Genomic DNA, 19,754 nt, shown 5'->3' with positions numbered 1-19,754 from the left:
TACATTTTTGTGATCATTAGGTGTCGCCAAAAACAATTACCGTTCAACTTCAATTCTAAGACGGCACAAGTCCATTTCAGACAATTAATAATAAATAGGTTAGTGTTTTACATACCTACCATCGTTCTTAGTTTTTTAATAATTTCACTTGATCAAACCTTGTCTAACAATCTACATTACAAAATAATGAAAGTATGTATGATTCCAGTATCGCTTTGAAAGTGAAAACATTTGGGACATCTTTAACGCTCACTCAATCGTTTTAAAGGCACAAAAAACTGGTCGGGTATTGAGAAACTTACATTTATGAATATAAAACTTGGCCAATAGTATGATGAGGTTGCAAAGTTAAAATTCCTTTTCCAATTTTTTTTCATACAGTGTAAATCCAAATAGCACATATTTAATGCAAGTGTGGGAGTCGGTTCTGAAGTATGAAGTAAAGAGACGTAACTTCGTCACCTCGCCTAGTTATTGACTCCAACCTAGAATATTACACTGCCCATACCTACGCTCCTTCAAAGGCTGTGCTACTGGATGCAAAGCATTGCACTTTTAAATACAACAATGAGTAGAGAGGAGTGTTATGTGAGTATATGTGTAAATAAATGAACACTGAAATTCAAGTATTTATTTTAATTATATGTTTATATATATATATATATATATATATATATATATATATATATATATATATATATATATATATATATATATATATACATATATATATACATATATATATGTATGTGTGGGGGGAAAAAATCACAAGACTATTTCATCTCTACAGGCCTGTTTCATGAGGGGGTTCTCTCAATCATCAGAAAATCTCCTGATGATTGAGGGAACCCCCTCATGAAACAGGCCTGTAGAGATGAAATAGTCTTGTGATTTTTTTTTTCCCACACATACATATATTGCGCTCTACTACGGTATCGAGCACTATTTTTTGGATAACCTTATTAAGACATATATATACATATATATATATATATATATATAAAATACATACATATATATATTTATATATATATATATATATATATATATATACAGTATAAATATATACATATATATATATATATATATATATATATATATATATATATTTATACTAGATATATATATATTTATACTAAATATGTATATTTAACTAGAATTCACTGAAAGTCAAGTATGTATTATATTAATATATATATATATATATATATATATATATATATATATATATAAGAAATACTTAAATTTGTAGGTCTCAAGGTTGGCAAGTATGGTAAAAATCCTGGTTCTGTGGTAAAGTTCCTGGTTCCGGGGTGAGGGTCCTGGTTCTGTGGTAAAATTCCTGGTTGTTGGATAAAAATACTGGTTCTGTGGTAAAGTTCCTCAATTCTAAGGTAATGTCCCTGCTTGTAGGGTACAGTCCCTGTCCCTGTGGTAAAGTTGTGATTATAGGGTAATATTCCTCATTCTAGAGAGTAAAGTTCCTTTTGTAGGTTACAGTTCCTTGTTCTGTGTTAAAGTTCCTGGTTTCAGGGTAAATTTCCTGGTTCTATAGTAAAGTTCCTGATCATATAGTAATTTTTCTGTTTCTGTGGTAAAGTTCCATGTTCTGCACTGGAAGAGCGGGTTTAGAGGCTACTACTACAGTGTGCTACCCACATCAGTTCCCCTTTGTGTAATCGGACACACTCATTCCATGTGGACTTCTCAATATTTCACACAAAAATGACTATGGTATATTTTTTAAATGGCATCCACTTACATTGTCAGGGACATTTACAGTGTTTTCAGTGCACTGTAAGTGTGTGTGTTGGTTTGTAGCTGTCGGAATGAGAGCATTCTATACTTGAATAAACACTATTCTATGTCCTTTGGCGTCTACAGAAAAGAAGAGAATGTTATTTGCATTTCTACTCCTTTTTATTATAATTAGGTATTTCTCATACATGAAACGAGTAATCTTCCTTTGGGCTGTGTGTAACATGTTGACACATGGTGCACACACATTATACAAACTAGGAGTCCTTTCAGTGCCAGGTTACCTTGACACCATCTTTGCCATTTGTGCCATTTCTGGAGGCAGTAGTCCTTTTAGAGGTGTTGCTTGTCCTCCTCCAGCCTTGACATTCAGCACGTCTTACACATTACATTTCGTCCTGGGTTTACAGCGCTGTGGGGTTGTAGGAGAGCTTGTAAAAATAGAAGAGTGAAAATAATAATTCATTGTTCTGTCTTTCCCCTGATGTGTCTCTGCCTCTTTCTAAAATCACATCCCACTTCTTCTCTACCTGATCTCATCTCCTCAAAAAAGAGGTAATACAGGTACATCACAGCATGTTGGCATGGTTTATTAAATCACAATTAATGGGGGCACATTTAACAGACATCATACAAGGTAGCACAGGGGGTTCCCAAACTACGGCCCGTGGGCCGGATACGGACGGCCAGCGTCCAAAATCTTGCCTGCAGGAAGTCCCAACTTAAATTTATTTTTATATTTCTTTTTTATTATTATTTTTGTATTTGTCATTTCTCGCCCATTTATTAATCCATACATATACATATATATATATATATATATATATATATATATATATATATATATATATATATATATATATACATAAATATACATATATATATATATATATATGTATATTTATATATATATATATATATATATATACATATATATATATATATATATATATATATATATATATATATATATATATATACATACATATATATATACATACATATATATATATATATATATATATATATATATATATATATATATATATATATATATATATATATATATATATATGTATATTTATTTATATATATATATATATATATGTATATATATATATATATATATATATATATATATATATATATATATATATATATATATATATATATATATATATATAGCCTAGCCCCCGGCCACATTTTTTTTAACTCAATGCGGCCCCCGGGTCAAAAAGTTTGGGGACCCCTGGTTTAGCAAATAAGAATAATTGCTTGTAAAGCCCAAACAGGTTTTCCTTTAAAGAAAATATGTTTTTTCTGAAGAAATACAACGTCTCCTTCATATATTTATGAGTGAGCTCAGGGGTGTTTAAGAGGTATTGCAGACTTCAACACTCAGTCTTCAGGCTCCATGCCGTGCTCATTGATTTCACCCTGTCACTGCTGAAGTGCACCATCAATCAATACACTAACAAGTCTTCATTTATACTTGAGAAATCCAGTTTCCAACTCAGCAGGCATGACGTCCTGCTACTGTCAATTTGACCAGACAAGTATTTTCTGTATTTTTCCATGAGTCTCTCTTGATGAGATACATGGTTGTACATACATCATCACAAAAAGAACAAACTTGGGACAATAACAGCAATATAAATGGATTCTGGTCAGTTGGAAAGCTTTGATTGAAGCACTCTAAAGGAGGGGTCCCCAATCTTTTTTTCACCAGGGGCCAATATAATGTAGGCATTATTTTCACTAACCGTTCTACAAGGTGTAAAAGATAGATACAATGAAAATAAGTGCATGAAAAATACAACTTACCATAACGCTGAATTAGTGGGAAACCTGGGCTTGTTTCTTTGTGAGAGATGATCCCTTGCTGGTTGAGGTTATATTACATATACCCTCGACCTGCTGGGGACTGCAGATGGAAATTAGTCCTTAGCTACAATCTGGTACATTTACATTTCACTGTATATGTTCATTAATTTGCATTGTCCCATTTATTGTAACATGTTACAACACATTCACACCTGTAAAGGACTAAAACCAATCTGATATATTTAATCTTCTGTGGACATTTAATTTTTATTATGTTCAAATCCAAGAAGAACATAAAAGTCCTTACGTTCAAAGGGTGTAAAAACATTTCAGATTCATATACAGTATATATACAGTACAGTACAGTAAAGTCTGGACACACCTTCTCATTTCAATGTGTTTTCTTTATTTTCAAGACTATTTACCTTGTAGATTGTCACTGAAGGCATCAAAACTATGACACCTGTGAAGTGAAAACCATTTCAGGTGACTACCCCTTGAAGCTCATCGAGAGAATGCCAAGAGTGTGCAAAGCAGTAATCAGAGCAAAGGGTGGCTATTTTGAAGAAACTGGAACATAAAACATGTTTTCAGTTATATCACATTTTTTTGTTAAGTACATAACTCCACATGTGTTCATTCATTGTTTTGATGCCTTCAGTGACAATCTACAATGTAAATAGTCATTAAAATAAAGAAAACGCATTGAATGAGAAAGTGTGTCCAAACTTTTGGCCTGTACTGTACTTTGTTTTTGCTTAAAGTTTGTCAATACACTTCAATCCCAAACATGTTTAACATGTTATGTTGTTGGTTTTTTGTTTTATTTACATGTTGACGCTTTGGAAAGGCCTTTTAATGAGATGTCACAAGTTTAAATACATAAAATAAGTAATGTTATGCAAATGTGTACTAATTGAAATCTGCGACATCATTTGATCAAAAGGCTTTCAAATGGTTACAATTTTTTTTTAAATACACTTTTGTTGAGGGCTGATGTTGATTTACAAAAAAAATCCAAAATATTTTTGCCTTTTAAAAAATAAAATAGATCTGTTGGTGTAATAATTGCTAATAATTGGATTTGACATTTTTTAATTTGACATAAAAAAAACACTCTTAGGAGAAATCATATATACCGGTAATGGAGTAACACAACAAAAAATATGGCCAAAATACAGGAAACATTTCCTGAAAGGACAACAATTCAAGCTGTAAAGTGAAAAAAACAGCCTACATGTCAACTTTGTCTTATTATTTTTTCTCCTTCCATTATGCCTTTTTGCTAATTTTTACCATTTTTGTTGTGTTTTTTTCTTTTTTTCTCATTGTATTTTTGGGATGTGTTGCTGTTCAATAATAAAATTAACTGCGGGCTGCAAATGGCCCCTGAGATGCACTTTGGACATCCGCTTTGACCTAAGTCAAAACCAGGAAGATGACATTTCAAAACCATTTAATTGAAACTAATATGGACAATTATGGAAACCATATATAATAAGAGACAGACATACAGTATAGCATATTGTATTTCTGAGTAGGATGTTTTTTTAATGTCACTATATGCTGCGGGGGTACTCCGAATAGCAAAACAAATCCTGCAAATTAAAAACAAATCTGCAATCACATACAGTATGCAAAAGACAAATGCTGAAAATGTCAAAAACACCAACCCCCCAAAACAACCCATTGAGAGAAACGCAGCAAGTTCAAAGTTCAAAATAGTTGTTCAATCAGTAAAAAAATTAAATAAATAAAAACATTTGGACATGTCCTGTTTAAAGTTTAAACTCACATCCTTTGAGTCCCAAAAAAGTGCCCTAATCACTGAGCCATCCATTCTGGGAGGAAAATAACTAAGCAGGCAAATCAACTAATTCACTGTTCTACAAATTAGTTAATTTGTTTTGTTTAATTAGGACATCTTAATTGTTGAGATGAAAGATAGGTCTAAAGTTAATCAGTCAGGCGAGATATATTGTGGTATATCAACAAGCGGTAGAAAATGGATGGATGGATGGATATTAAAGTTAAAGTTAAAGTACCACTGATAGTCACACACACTAGGTGTGGTGAAATTACCCTCTACATTTGACCCATCCCCTTGTTCCACCCCCTGGGAGGTGAAGGGAGCAGTGAGCAGCAGCGGTGGCCGCGCTCGGGAATAATTTCGGTGTTTTAACCCCCAATTCCAACCCTTGATGCTGAGTGCCAAGCAGGGAGGTAATGGGTCCCTATTTGTATAGTCTTTGGTATGACTACTTATTATTAGTGTGATATGCTTCAACCCTGTCAGAGAACTGGGAAAAAAATGTGAGTATGGTTCACTTTTTTTTCTAATTGATAGTTGAGGTCGTGTTGGTTACTCCGGTGGTTTTCAACCACTGTGTCGTGGCACATTAGTGTTGTTTGGTGTGCCGTAGGAGATTATGTAATTTCACCTAATTGGGTTACAAAGATTCTTTGCAAACCAGTAATTATAATCCGCAAATGTGCTGTTGTTGAGTGTCTGTGTTGTCTAGAGCTCGGCAGAGTAACCGTGTTATACTCTTCCATATCTGTAGGTGGCAGCAGTTAGCTAATTGCTTTGTAGATGTCGGGAACGACGACGATGGTTTGCAGGTAAAAAGGTATCTAATGCTTAAACCAAAAATAAACAAAAGGCGAGTGCCGCTAAGAAAAGGCATTGAAGCTTAGGGAGGGCTATGCAAAACAAAGCTAAAACTGAACTGGCTGCAAAGTAAACAAAAACAGAATGCTGGACGACAGCAAAGACTTACAGCAAATGGAGCAGACCGCGTCCACAAAGTACATCCGTACATGACATGACAATCAACACCAAAATAGGAGCGCAAGATAAGAACTAAAATACAGGAAAACCCGCAAAAACTCCAAATAAGTCACGAGGTGATGTGACAGGTCGTGACAGTACACCTACTTTGATACAAGAGCTTTACGACACTTAAAGCTGAGTAGAAAAACCACCAGAGACAGAATAGGTATTTTGTAATATATTTGCAAAGCTTTGTAAACATACTGAGACCAGTCCAGCATAGAACATTCAATCGCGCCGCTAAGATGGTCTGACCCCCCCACCCCCCCTTGAAAAACCCTCTCCCCTCTTAAGTCTCTCCCCCTCCCACCCTCGCAGTCATGTCCCTCCAGCCAAAACACATGCCCACTGTCCTCCGCACCTGGACATGAGAAGAGATAAAAGAAGGAGTATCTCTCTTTCTTACATTCCATATTCAAGGTTAGCACGCAGTATTTGCAGACAACCAAAAGATCACAATTGGAAGAAAAACACTAGCTGTTTTGTAATATGATTATGAAAATAAAGAAGTAACACTTAAATACGGATATATGTAAATATCTGCCTCCGACAATATGCATGGTTAGTTATGGTTCAAATTCATATCCAACAATTGCAAGAACGACTTTGTACTGTCAATATCGGCTGCTAAGTTTCATTTTTTTAATGTTTTCTGCTGGTGGTGTGGATTTTTTCAATGAAAAAAATGTACCTTGGCTCGGAAAAGGTTGAAAAACACTGAGTTTACTCTATGAAATGAGACCATTCTATCATAATAAAAATAATTTAAAAGATTTTTTTGTGATGTGTATTCTTTTTTCTGGCTTGAGAACCTGTCCTCCTCTATCTCGTGCCCTATAAAAAGATCAGATTTAAAAAAATGTACCAATTTTTTTATCCTAATTGGCCTAATGTTTCCCTTATTAGGGGGTGCCTCTGGCGCATCAACTTTATGGCTTTTTTTTTATTATTTATTTTTTACATACATATAACATTCAATATTTAATTTAAATCAAAATGAATTGAATAAACATATAATTGCTTGTCAACTGGATGAACACTACATGGACATGTTATTCTGCAGGGCTAGCACCCCCCCTGCCTGGCCAGGACGCCATGTTGGTACGGTCCACTCCACCCCCTATCCTCCGCCTCAAGATGGTACATTCTGTGGGGAGAAGGTCAAATGACTCCGCATGTGTTCGTGTGTGTGTGTTGTGTTCATTCCCACTATGGTGCTCGCCTGATGAAGATACACTTTGAACGTAAATGATGTTTCTTCCATCGTGGCTTGACGTCGCACTGGAAGTAAGTAAAGATGTCCACTCGGACTTCGCGTGTTGTTTGACACACCGGTCCCAGGCTGCTAATGTTGTGTCCTTCTCAACATTTCATGTTCAAAAGTGTCGCGTAGCAAAAGAGCCTAAATGGTTTGTAAATAGCAGGATGCGGTGATGTCATTACAAGTGATTTGATGCGTGTTGTGATGGTTTACATTCAAAAGGGAAACTTTATTTGTTCATTTATGGTCAGATAAATGTTGATGCTGCGTTGGTTTTAAGTGTGGTGTTTAGTTTTCAGTTCTTGGTCTTCTTTTCCAAACTGTTCAAATAATATTCAAATAAGTCTCGTGACAAATAAACAGTACGACCAATGTATGAATTATTATTTAAGTTGTTACTGGACAATATAGTACCTCAACCAACAAGCTTAATTGTTTACGTGATGGGGCTCTCAACTCAAAATACTTGTATCTCAAATCTACATCTCCCACTGAAATGAATTAAAATCTATTTAATCGGTGCCTGTCCCCCAAAATGGCACATATTTAACACGTAACATGGCTATTTTGATGCGTATGAAAAAGTGCAATATATTAATCTGTACAGTAATCTATTTATTTATATGTGCACGTTAGAGATGCGCGGATAGGCAATTATTTCATCCGCAACCGCATCAGAAAGTCGTCAACCATCCGCAATCCACCCGATCTAACATTTGATCAGAACCGCATCCGCCCGTTGTTATATATCTAATATAGACGATGCAAGGCATTAGTGAGGTTATAAAGCTTTTGCCTGTTAAAGAAAGGAGACTGATCCAATGCAGCACAGACATTCGCGTGCCACGCTGTCACGACCCAGACGCACACCAGTGCGCAATCATATGGGAGCCGCGCTGAGCGCACCTCCAAGCGCGTCTCGCTGCAGGCGACGGCCGGGTATATGGGCCCGACGCTCCAGCGCCATCCATTTTCAGGGCTAGTTGATTCGGCAGGTGGGTTGTTACACACTCCTTAGCGGGTTCCAACTTCCATGGCCACCGTCCTAGCTGCTGTCTATATCAACCAGGGTGAGCCCCACCCCTTTCGTGAGCGCACTGCGCGCGGAGTGACCCCTGTTACGCGCCCCCGGCAACAGGGGTGGCGGGCAGGTAAGCTGCGCGGGCGGAGCGCGCGGAGTGACCCCTGTTACGAGCCCCCGGCCACGGGGGTGGCGGGCAGGTAAGCTGCTTACCTGCTGCGCGTGACGCCGGCCGCGGCGGAGGCGGGGTGTCGGTGCGGTGGGCGCGGTGGTGACCCTGGACATGCGTCGGGCCCTTCTCGTGGATCGCCTCAGCTACGGCTCCCGGTGGGGCCCTCTCGGGGGAAGAGGCCTCGGTCCCGGACCCCGGCGAGGCGTCCCTTCTCCGCTCCGTAAAAGTGTCCATCTCTTTTTTTTTTCTCTTCTGTTGTGGCATATGCTGCAGGTGCCTACTCGTTTTTTGTATGTGGGTAACAACATTTAACTATGTATATATATTTCCGAATTGGTTTAACTGCCACCCGCCTGAATCTATTTAAAATCTAATTTTTTTTAACCACCCGACCCGACCCGCGGATAAAATCTAATTTTTTAAAATTTCATCCGCCCGATCCGCGGATAATCCGCGGACTCCGCGGTTGTGCCCGCAAACCGCGCATCTCTAGTGCACGTTATTGCTCTTTTATCCTGCACTACAACGAGCTATTGTAATGAAATGTTGTTCTTATCTGATATGTAAAGTTCAAATTTGAATGACAATAAAAGTAAGTCTAAGTTTTAAAAAGAAAACTAACTTCTATGAAAAACAATACAATATAATGTAACGCAAACAACGACAGTAGCTTTATAAAGTGACGTAATATTAATGTACAGTATTTAACTTGGAGACTAGACTTTGACAGTATCTCCTTGCACCTGATTTTCCGTCAAACACGTCATCAGCAGCTTCTCCATGTTGTCATGGCTAAGTGTCAATGATTCCTCCTGATTCAGTATGAGGCAGAGTAGCAGGGATACGCTCAATCTGCTTCGCTTACTTTACCAAAGCATTGTTCAACGCATCCTTCTGTACTGTTCCACATGTTTTTTCACCATGCTTTCTGTAACTAACCGGACCAAACTCACACGCATTACAAACATAGCAGCTAAAATCATCGGCCTACCCACACCCAACATTTCAGATTTAAACCACAGGTCCATCACTCGACTGGCAAAAACAATAGTCCAGGATATCAGTCACCCAATACACCAATACATAATCCCACTACCATCAGGGCGCAGGTACAGAACCAGGGATCAGGAAAAGCCTGATCCCTGCAGCTATAGCCGCCCTTCACAGCAGGCCCGGCTGACCTGTCTGACAAGCCTATAAATGTGTTGGTCATGTATGATGTCTTTTTTGCTTTGTGATGTATAATGTCTATTGTTTAAATGTACGGCAGTGAAAATTAATTTCCCCAACGGGGACCAATAAATCTAATTCTAATCTAAATCTAATTTTGCTAACTAAACGCTGGAGCGTGTTTTTAAGGCACTGAAATTCGGGAGTCTCCTGGGAAAATCGGGAGAGTTGGCAAGTATGATACGTAGAGTTTCAAAAACGCATATTTGGGGTTTTGAAACGATCTCCATCCACACAAGTGTAGTTTCAAAACTGTCTATGTCTACACACAAACTCATACACCTGCTGTCATGCACATTTTGTCCAAACAGAAGCCTGGAAAAAGCAGCAACAGCTGACCTGGTGGCATTACATATGTTATTATAATATTTACTTTGATATACTAGACGTAAAATGACATGTACTTTATTTTTAAAACCAGCCTGCACCTACACAGAGCGCTGGGAACATTATGAATCTTTTTTTTTAGTGTTTAAAGCTCGCATGCACGCATGTGCTGCTGAAACCCAAAATGATAACATGTTTAATCAGCAACATGGTGATATATTACATGTGGAGTGTTCTTTCTAAAATGTGCACGCATTAACGAGCCAAGGAAACCCTTATGTATGTATAAGTGCCTATAAACGCATGGACTCCTGTGAAATTATAACGCATTTAATGGTCAATATAGAGATACATGTGCAATGAAATGTACATTGTCTTTCACATTAACAAGAAGGAAGGAGACATCATGTTTTTTTTAGTCACTCGGGCACGTGCACATTCACGCCTGGCTCCTTCAACACAAATGGAAGCAACACAAGTAGGTTACCTTTATGATCTGTCGTTAAACAAAGAAATAAAAACATGAGATACTGTTGCACCTTTCTTATGACACAAAGCAAAAAGCCCTCTTGTCAAAGCTGCCCCATCAGTTGGATGTCTGACGGCAATCGTGTCCAAAACAGCTGACTGTCATTGAAACTGGCGGGAGTGTCGCAAAGCCTATTTTTATGTGTCTTTTTTTGTCAATGTTGAGTGGAAATAGAAGCATATTTACGTTCAAACATACAGTAAATCCTCTTATAATGTGTTTGAAGACAGCAAGGCAGTGTTGTTGAGCTTTGCAAATGACAGCGCACAGCCATGATGTCATCAGAGGAGTACAAGTCTCCGTTTGTGCCGTGAACATGCATACGCTGCACGGAGAGGTTTGAAACTCTACACTTTGGCCAGCATTTGTAAAAGTCTGCATTTTTAAAGACACAAATATGCGTTTGCGTGTGCACGAGAGGCCTAAACGCAGAGATTAGTATGCTTACATTAAGGATCAGTTTTCGTGTGGACATGGCCTTAGTTTACCTGGTGGCACTAACATTTAACAACTATTTGAAGCAATTCCTGAAGGAATTGCGTTTGAATGCTCCAATGCTCAAGTTGAACTGAAATCCTGGAATTTTTTTTAGAATTGTTGAAGTAGAACACACAATTCCCAAACAGGCTTAATATTTTGAAGTTGGAACAGTTTGAATCAGATGAGAATTGTGGAACTTTGAAGAATGTCCCATTGATTGAAATGGGAATTTCCAAAAAAATATGGGAAATTCGGGAAAAGCGGGAATTTTTTTGAAAACGGTAAAAAACTTGAATGGTCTGAATGAGTTGAAATGGTTGGTGTGGAAATTTTTCAAACCGGTCGAGAAATGTTGAAGTAGTAACATGTTGAATTGAGAAATGGTATTACGGCATTCCTAGAATTTCGGGAAAACCGGGAATTTTTCCAGATCAAAAAACAACTAGGACAACTTTTTTTGTCCTAATTAAGAGGAATGTTTTGACGGTTGAAGTGGGTTGAAAAATGTGGGAGGAGTAGTCGCCAGAAAAAAGGGTGGAAATAGGGCTTTGGAAAACCAGGAATTCTGGAAAACCCTAGAATTTTTTGGAACTTAGAAAAAGAGGAGTTTGAATTTCCAGGACGGCGGAATGTGTTGAAGGTGGACGGCGTGGCGCAGTGGAAGAGTGGCCGTGCGCGACCCGAGGGTCCCTGGTTCAATCCCCACCTAGTACCAACCTCGTCATGTCCGTTGTGTCCTGAGCAAGACACTTCACCCTTGCTCCTGATGGGTGCTGGTTAGCGCCTTGCATGGCAGCTCCCTCCATCAGTGTGTGAATGTGTGTGTGAATGGGTAAATGTGGAAGTAGTGTCAAAGCGCTTTGAGTACCTTGAAGGTAGAAAAGCGCTATACAAGTACAACCCATTTATCATTTATCATTTAAGGTGGAATGGTATGAATAGGTCGAAAAATGTGGAAATGGTGAAAGTTTGAAAAATGGCCAATTAATTTTAAATGGGAAAAATGTCCGGGAAATCTGGGAATTTTTTGAATTTGTCGAGAGAAAGCCTGTGATTCCCGAATAGGCTGAATAGTTTGAAGTTGGAATGGTTTGAATCGGAGAAAAATGTGGAAGGTAGAGCGCGCCAAAATCTGGAGAAGAAGAAGAATAAAAAGATTAATTTTGGTGTAGAAAACCATGTGTGAATGCTTTGGAGCATTCACACAATAAAACCTCTGCTTGATGCACTGCTTGCTTTTCTTTGTATTTTATTGTTGTTACCTGAGCAAACAGTAAATTTGGTAGCCTTTCCAAAAGTGTTTAGTTTACATCTTGTTTTCGTGAAGTTTATAGATTGCAATGCCTTGAAGTTGATAGTTCTACTCTTTGCCCATAATTAATACAGGAATCGCCTGTTTTGTTTGTGTCTATTTAAATAAAATAAAAAACACATGACATTGTTCTGACATAATACATGATCTATTTAATTTTTTTTTCACCATGCAAAGCTTTCATCTGCATCGAATCGCATCAAATCGTAATGTTTTAAAAAGTATTGTTAGTGAATCTGTATCTAAATGTATATCGGATCGCCATTTAAGGTAGGTAGATGCACACCCCTATGTGAGACGAGATGTTTTGGACAGCTCTTACAGGGTTCTGTGACATTTGCTATGCCAACTAATGGTGGAGATGCCAGTAGCTCAAATGTTGGCTTGCAACTTAAAGCACACAGGGTTTTCCCGACCTGTAATTTATTGTCGTGCAAAATTAAAGACGCCACAACTTAAAAATGAGTGTTTTTAAATGAAAAATCAATTTAATATACTGTATGAATGGATATGTATAGCCTATTATTTATGCATTACTGACTAGTGATGCACCGAAGATTTGACCAATGACAGAAAGACAGCAATACCGAATCACGATGTTGTGATGACATAATCAATACGCACACGATTGTCTGGAGCGGAGGCAGCATGTCTGCGATGTGGACGTATTATAATATATCCAAGATATACCCGTGGACAGAGATCTACTAAACGTGCAATGTGCAAATATTACAGTGGCGCTCTAGGCCGGGCCGCCAGCCATGGGAACCTTGGTGAGGTACTATTCCAGTCGCAGTACGCGCCGATCCCCGCTTCACACCCGAGCCGAAACGTCTCTGGCAATGCATTCTGTGTAGTTAGTCCAAGTAGTGTTCCCGTCACGCATGTGCAAATGGGCAGATGATCTAGTAGTGACATGGTGCAGAAGCAGACAAGTGATTATGGAAGATGCTTTATAATAATTATCGGTCTGATAATTATCAGGCACCCCTATTAAAAATCAATGATATCTAATTGTAATTCATCACAATTATTGCAACCATTAGTCAGATCGAAAATATTAATCATTTTACAGATACACAATATGTTTTATGGCTGCTCTGAGAAATAGTATGAATAATTTGGACAAAAGATCTTTATTCAAAATGTAAAAACTAAAATTAAAGTTGTGTGCAATGTTCATCCTAAACATACCCCGTTCACTAGATGAAAAATCTGCACTTTAATTAGAATTTTTGCCAGGATCTAAATATTCAAATTGTGCTAAACTATAAATAGCATGTGAGGTCCGTGTTCACGTGGGAGTGTCGAAACTTCACTCCTTAGCAGCTGGAAACCTCTGAGGTAGAGAAATTTAATGAACTGAGTCATTTGAGTCTGCCCAAAACTCCCTCCTGGGGAGTCAAATGATACTAAGCCCATTATACCATAATGCAATAAGGTATAGACCCATAATGTGTACGATGAGTTGCCTCATGGGGAGTATGGGGGAATTCTGTATATTGGCCCCTTAATCTCTTATTGCACACCCAAATATATATAGAGAGAGCTAAGGGCTGAATTGATTTGTTGCCTACTGACAGTTTGGGCTCTTCTGATGGATGCATGACTGGCTCATATAAATGAGAATAAATTGTGTATTTGTGTAATCATTAAGTGCCTACATATCATACTTTGAAGTATAAGACATATTGTTAAAGTAAAAACATATTAAATTGTATTGTTTTTTGGTGGTCTGAATGTAAGTTTGTAAGTTGACTCACAAACAAACAAACAAACAAAAGCACGCACGCACGCACACACACACACTCAGACATACATCTTGAATGATGACTTTCATGATTATATTATGCATGGTCCTGCTGGCTTTCATTAATCCTTCAACCTGTCATCATCAGTGAGTGTTTGCTGTTACCAACTGATTCCTGCTTTGAGATTTATGCTAATAACATTCAATTGTATTTGCATAGAAGAAAAAATACACACGTGATTTTTTCAAAAATACGCATTTGTAATTGGTTGAATCTGATTAAGCGGTTTGTTTTATATAGTTCAATTATTTTGAAGACACATATATGTATGTATGTGTATGTGTATATATATATATATATATATATATATATATATATATATATATATATATATATATATATATATATATATTACAACTAGTTTGATAATCGATTAATCTGTAGATTATTACTTCGATTAATCAATTAATAATCGGATAAAAGAGACAAACTACAGTTCTATCCTTTCCAGTATTTTATTGAAAAAAAAAACAGCATACTGGCACCACACTTATTTTGATTGTTTCTCAGCTGTTTGTAAATGTTGCAGTTTATAAAAAAAAAAGTAACCTCTGCGCATGCGCATAGCATAGATCCAACGAATCGATGACTAAATTAATCGGCAACTATTTTTATAATCGATTTTAATCGATTTAATCGATTAGTTGTTGCAGCCCTAGTATGTATGTGTGTGTGTATGTATGTATGTATGTATGTGTATATATATATATATATATATATATATATATATATAATGTATTTAGTGCACGTAAACATAATGTGTGTACCCCCTAAGAAATGCAAATACTTAACACCGCAACTGACTTTTATTAAAGCATTTTTTTTTTCTTCTTCTGAAATGATGCTTTGTGAAAAATTGCTTTCAATGATCCGTGACATGGTGATAATTAACAGTCTTACTGGATGTCAAACTGCTTCTACATTGAAACCCTGTGGTTTGACCTTTTGAAAAAGGGTTCATCAATGGTTGCAGGCAAGAGCAGTCTCTATGGGAATTCTCTTGTTTATAAGTAAACCAGTCATATGGAAAACACCTAGTGTGGAAATAATCTGAGGCATTAATTGTTTTACTAGTGCATTGCAAAAATGCTGTACAGTGGAGCCCGCTTATCTCGACAGTTAATGCTTTTTTGAATTGACGCTGCTCGCAGAGGAAAAAGTGTTGTACAGTATTTAGTAAGGGTGTAACGGTACGCGTATTTGCATTGAACCGTTTCGGTACGTGGGGTTCGGTTCGGAATGGAGGTGCACCGAACAAGTTTCCACACGGACATATTAAGTAGCGCACCGCACGGACGGACATAAGTAGCGTACCGCGCGTTGTTTAAACAATGCACACTGAGGCACAACACACGGCATGCTAGCAACGACCGGGCTACTACATCATGCAAAAGCCAGAGCTGGAAGACCCTTCTGCCTCGTTAAGATCTCCCGTTTGGGAACACTTCGGCTTCGCGGTGCGATACAACAATGGAGGACGAGAGGTGGACAAAGCGAAAGCGGTTTGCCGACATTGTTCAGCAGCAGTAGGGTATGCTTCTGGCAACACGCCAAACATGCTAACCCATTTGAAGCGGCACCACCACCAAGTGAACATCGCTTCAACGAAGAGAAGGACAAGTGCGGTGCAAACACAGCTCCCCACCGCATTCAAGTAGCCTCTCCTCTGCGAGTCAGACAGGGCTAAAGCAATAACAAATGCTGTTGGTGTTTTTATAGCAGCAGATTTAAGACCATATTGCATTAAAAACTAGATTTTGACCCACCTCTATGGTGGAAGAACAATTAGCCCATATATCCTCTTACTGCCAAGTTAGCCAGGCACTACCTCGCCATACCTGCTACCTCCGTGCCCAGCAAAAGGGTATTTTCCACAGCTGGAGACATTGTAACTGCAAGCAGGTCTGCTCTTTCTGCAGACAATGTGGATAAACTGATTTTTCTGGCAAAAAACATGAAGATTGAGTGAAAGTCACCAGAGTTAAAGGCTAGGAGGGAAGAAAAGTTCATCTGAGGCTGAGTTGACTTGAAGCAGTTTAATGATGCACTTTAATATGTAGAAACCAATTCTGAGCCTTATCTTATTTAGTTTTATTTAGTTTTTATTGTATATATGTTGACCACATTAACCCTGTCAATCGACCCTGTGTGTATATATGTATGTTATTGTTATCCTTATCCATGACTGCCTGCTGTTGCACTGATCAGCCTAGTGGTGGCTCACATTCATCACACACAGAGCTATCTCTATTTTTGGGCAGAATTATTATAGTGTTCCCAATGTTAAAAGGATAAAGCCATTGTTTACAAATTTGGTAAATAAATAACCAGAAAATGTATATGTTGTTGTTTTCTTACTGTACCGAAAGTGAACCGAACCGTGACCTCTAAACCGAGGTACGTATCGAACTGAGATTTTTGTGTACCGTTACACCCTTAGTATTTAGTAGTAACCATACTGAAAAAAGCTGGTAACGAAGTAATTTTTGGGTGTTGGTATGGACTTGATCTTGATACTTTTGACAACCCTGACCAAAACTGACCATTGCTTGCATATTTACTTGTGACTTTCACCAGAGACATGAGGATGGACGATTAAAGATTTTTTGTAACCAACGTTGGTTTGTTGACAAAGTTTTACTCCATTTTTGCATTGTTTTATTTGGATTCTTCTGTTTTTATATGATTTTGTGGCGACAGGAGCTTTGTGTAAAGTTTTGAGCTGTGAATCAGCCCAAGAGAGAGAAGAGTTGTCCAGCGGCGTTGACAAAAGTATGTATGGGAGTCTATCCTCTAGCGTTTATCATGCATATTTATCAACGTTGTGAACGAAAGCTTGATCTCTATGCTTATAGGGATTGCAATGAACTCTTATTGTCTGAGTTATTTAACACATACATACATACATACATACATATATACATTGACTCGCTCGCGTGCATCACATCACGCATCCCTTGCAATTAGAAAATCACATATTTATCATTTAGCAATATAATTACAAATGCAATTAATCCTTCAGCCTTTTTTTGTCATTGTTTATTGTGCTTTCAGATTTGTGGGGAATCACAAATCATAGATGTCAGAAAAGAGCAAGAGGAAGGGTCTTCAATCAACAGGATTGCCATAAGATAATAAAATAGGCTGTGATGCTGTGATTTATGGAGCTCTATTGTAATAGGATTCCAAAGGTTCAGTAGTAAATACATGTTACAACTTCCATGAAAGGCGTTCTTTCATTATGCCTTATGGGTTCATGTTACCTCGGGACGTTGTTGAAGATGCATCAGCAATTCAGGAAAAGCCGACTTTGACGCTTCATGTTCTCAGTGTTTTGCTCAAATGGCTTCATGATGTACATTGTGTGTTGCATTCAAAGAAAACTGTGATTGTGCAGTCAGACTGTGAAGCTTCCCTTGTTCCAGTGCAAAAATAAATACCCTGTGGAATGATAGGTTTTCATTCCTTTTGTCGGAGTCCCCCACTGTTACCCTGTTGCCTAATAATAATGATGATCTCTAAAGAGAATTGCGGAGAATAAGCATCCTCCGCTGTTTTCTTAAATAAATAACATGTGAACTATAAGGGAGGACAAAGTGTCATTCGGGACTTACAGTGTTGTGAAGCAAGCTTGATGTGTAAACGTAGCCATGGAACTAGTCGCAGGATTACTGAGGATTTGCCACGCTAAGCCTCAGGAACCCAGTCCAGTGACCCCCTTCATGTCTTCTGCCCCTCCCTTGAAGCAGAACAACAAACCACCCTCCTACTCTCTCCTCCTTCTTAGTCCATGACGCAATTGAAAGTCGACCATGGCCCCTTGGATGTTGATTATTTATAAAATGAGTACATGTATTCCCTTTGTTAAGAGTCGCACATATCACCAAAACACCAGCAGTATGTTTTATTTATATATACACTATATTGCCAAAAGTATTTGGCCACCCATCCAAATGATGAGAATCAGGTGTCCTAATCACTTGTCCCGGTGTATAAAATCAAGCACTTAGGCATGGAGACTGTTTCTACAAACATTTGTGAAAGAATGGGCCGCTCTCAGTGATTTCCAGCGTGGAACTGTGCAACAAATCCAGACGTGAAATTTCCTCGCTCCTAAATATTCCAAAGTCAACTTTATTATAAGAAAAGTGAAGAGTTTGGGAACAACAGCAACTCAGCCACCAAGTGGTAGGCCACGTAAACTGACAGAGAGGGGTCAGCGGATGCTGAAGCGCATAGTGCAAAGACTTTCTGCACAGTCAGTTGCTACAGAGCTCCAAACTGACCTTCCAATTAGCCCACGTACAGTACGCAGAGAGCTTCATGGAATTGGTTTCCATGGCCGGGCAGCAGTATCTAAGCCATACATCACCAAGTCCAATGCAAAGCGCGGGATGCAGAGACGCCTTCTCTGGAGTGATGAATCACGCTTTTCCATTGGCAATCTGATGAACCAGTCTGGGTTCGGAAGTTGCCAGGAAAACGCTACATTTCGGACTGCATTGTGAAGAGTGTGATATTTGGTGGAGGAGGAATTATGGTGTGGGGTTGGTTTTTCAGGAGTTGGGCTTGGCCCCTTAGTTCCAGTGAAAGGAACTTTGAATGCTCCAGGATACCAAAACATTTTGGACAATTCCATGGGATGGCACTTCAAGTTCATATATGAGTAAAGGCAGGTGGCCAAATACTTTTGGCAATATAATATATACATATATATATATATATTATTTCGTTTTTTTTTTTTTACATTTATATTATGTTTATAAACTCAGGAAGTATGTCCCTGGACACATGAGGACTCTGAATATGACCAATGTATGATCCTGTAACTACTTGGTATCGGATTGATACCCAAATTTGTGGTATCATCCAAAACTAATGTAAAGCATCCAAACAACAGAAGAATAGGTGATTATTACATTTTAACAGAAGTGTAGATAGAACATGTTAAAAGAGAAAGTAGATGTTAACAGTAAATGAACAAGTAGATTAATAATTGATTTTCTACCACTTGTCCTTAATAATTTTGACAAAATAATAGAATGGAAAATGACACAATATGTTACTGCATATGTCAGCAGACTAAATTAAAAGCCTTTGTTTGTTTACTTATTACTAAAAGACAAGTTGTCTTGTATGTTCACTATTTTATTTAAGGACAAACTTGCAATAAGAAACGTTTAAGATTGTTTGTTA

General features: G+C 37.9%; 1 protein-coding gene across 4 annotated transcripts in view; it reads left to right on the top strand.

The window, feature by feature from the left end:
• The first annotated feature begins 7,554 nt into the window (after positions 1–7,554).
• oxr1a (oxidation resistance 1a) overlaps positions 7,555–19,754 on the top strand; it is a 321,181-nt gene continuing 308,981 nt past the window's right edge. For all 4 annotated transcript variants that reach the window (XM_061949091.2, XM_061949083.2, XM_061949075.2 and 1 more), the window contains exon 1: positions 7,555–7,702. The gene's annotated coding sequence lies outside the window, so the exon portion shown is untranslated. The remainder of the gene's footprint in view (positions 7,703–19,754) is intronic.

The sequence above is a fragment of the Nerophis lumbriciformis genome, linkage group LG04 (assembly GCF_033978685.3).
Source record: "Nerophis lumbriciformis linkage group LG04, RoL_Nlum_v2.1, whole genome shotgun sequence".
Lineage (NCBI taxonomy): Eukaryota > Metazoa > Chordata > Actinopteri > Syngnathiformes > Syngnathidae > Nerophis > Nerophis lumbriciformis.
Note: the sequence above shows the minus strand (reverse complement) of the source record. Positions and strands in the feature narration are given on the sequence as shown.